The 2,301-nt window shown below is 43.0% G+C and overlaps 1 non-coding gene across 1 annotated transcript; it reads right to left on the bottom strand.

Annotated features, from left to right (window-relative positions):
* Positions 1–263: 263 nt before the first annotated feature.
* On the bottom strand, positions 264–370 carry LOC136524930 (small nucleolar RNA R71). The gene has a single exon (XR_010776277.1). It is a non-coding gene; the product is annotated as a small nucleolar RNA R71 (small nucleolar RNA).
* Positions 371–2,301: the final 1,931 nt, after the last annotated feature.

Genomic DNA, 2,301 nt, shown 5'->3' with positions numbered 1-2,301 from the left:
GCCCATAATGATGGTGCAGGCAAACTAGTTCTATGGTTTGCCTAGTGAGGACGCAAGTGCACACCTTCAGCACTTCCTTGAGCTGTGCGACACAATCAGTCATAAAAGATGTCGCACCAGCAAGCATCAGGCTCCATCTGTTTCCCTTCTCCCTCGTGGGGAAGGCAAAGTAGTGGTTTTACAAGGACAAGAAAACCGTCAACACATGGGACAAATGTTCTACGACGTTCCTCGCAAAGTTCTTCCCCATGGGCAAAACCAATGCCCTGAGGGGGAGAATTTCAAACTTCTAGCAGAATTCCATGGAATCTATCCCTGAGGCATGGGAGAGGATATAGGATTACATCCAAGCCTGCCTACACCACGGGATAGAGAATTGGATTGTGCTCCAGAACTTCTACGAGGGGCTGACGCCCATGTTGAAGGGGCACATAGATGCAGCTGCTGGAGGCACATTTCTTTCCCTCACCATCGATAGAGCCATGGCTCTCATCGACAAGATGGTGTCCAATCAAAGCTATGGGGAAGAAAGAAAACAACAAAAAGGCATGCATACCATTAAGGAGACAGATATGCTTGCCGCAAAAATGGACCTATTGCTAAGACTAGACTAACGTGCCGCTGATAAAGAAGCAATGAAGAGCATCGTCCAGGCCATGGACTAACATATGACATGTGAGGTTTGTGGTGAAGTCGAACACTCGGGGAATGATTGCCCCGAGACCCGTGAAGACGCCGCATATATCAACAATGGGTTCTGACAGAATAACAATGGGTGGAACAATCAATCCCGCCCGATGTTGATATTTCTTAACAACTATTGGAGGATTCCACAAGCGCACAGAACTGTCACGAAGCACTTCGCTCAGTGAGTACCAAGTGTCGAATTTATATTTTCCCATAGAAAGGCGGAAGGCTAGAATTTATAATTGGACTAGGATTTGCTAAAGGAAGGCTAAAGTTGATTCTAGGTAGGTGAACGATAGTGAAGGATGAATGTAAACTACCTAAACTAACTACTAAATACAAGCTAACCTAGAGATAGCTAGGTGGGAGAGTGAGCGATTTATTTTTCTAGTAACTAAGGTAAACAAATGACTAGGAGAAATACGATAGTACTTTGGGGCATAGCTCGCCTACTAACTAGGAGAGTTAAATAGGCAAGGTCTGCCATGAGCCCTACGATTTAATAACTAGACCTATCTTGGTGGAATACAGAGGATGAACAAGGTTGTCACCACTTGCCACCTACCACAATCTATCCCGAGGCCTAGCCGTATCCACAGGTAATCTATAGCCTAAGAACCACGCTTAATCTATAAACTTACTACTTCGATCCGAGCTCTGATGAAATAAGATCAAAGCACCCTAACCAGACGGTGGAACCGGTACTAACGAAAGACTACTAATTATAAGATAACCTATGCTACTAATGCCAAACAACAAGCACCTAAGCTCACTAATGATGGACACTAATGACTAAGTACTTAAAGTAAAGCAAAGCAATAATACTAGAATAAAGTACTTAAATAAATAAAGTAAATGTTGAAATGAAAGAATTACAAAGGAGCTATACCAGACCCAGAAGACTCTTTTGGACTCTGAGAGTAGCTCCGCTCTTGCTCTACTCCACTACTAGACTACTACTCTATAGCTAAGCTAAGCTAGAAAGCTAAGAGAAGCTTAGAGAGCTTGGAAATGAATGGGGCACTTCTCCACCGAGCTCCACACCCTCTATTTATAGTATAGAGAGGCAGGGGGGTATTTGTAGGTAGTGGCAAGGTCAGTGGAGGACATAGGATGCTGGTGAAAGCTCTAGTTTGGTTTTGGTGAATTGATGAAACCCTAAGTGCTAATCTAGTTTATCAAAGTGATTATGAGATAGGTAGCACTACTCCAAGTGGTGAAGCAAATGAAGATCAAGGCATGATGATGGTGTTGCCATGGTGATGATCAAGTGCTTGGACTTGGAAAAGAAGTAAAAGAAAAATAAAAGGCTCAAGGCAAAGGTATAAATGGTAGGAGCCTTTTCATTTCGGTGATCAAGACACTTAGTGAGTGTGATCACATTTAGGTTCAATAGCCATACTATTAAGAGGAATGAAACTCGTATCAAAATACGGTTATCAAAGTGCCACTAGATGCTCTAACTCATTGCATATGCATTTAGGATCTAGTGGAGTGCTAACACCCTTGAAAATGTTTGTGAAAAATATGCTAACACACATACACAAAGGTGATACACATTGTGTTTAGCACTTGGGAGCAAGGGTAAGAAACTTCACCGGCGGAGTGTCCGCC

Source organism: Miscanthus floridulus, chromosome 18 (genome assembly GCF_019320115.1).
Source record: "Miscanthus floridulus cultivar M001 chromosome 18, ASM1932011v1, whole genome shotgun sequence".
NCBI lineage: Eukaryota > Viridiplantae > Streptophyta > Magnoliopsida > Poales > Poaceae > Miscanthus > Miscanthus floridulus.
This window is presented reverse-complemented; position numbering and strand designations above follow the sequence as displayed.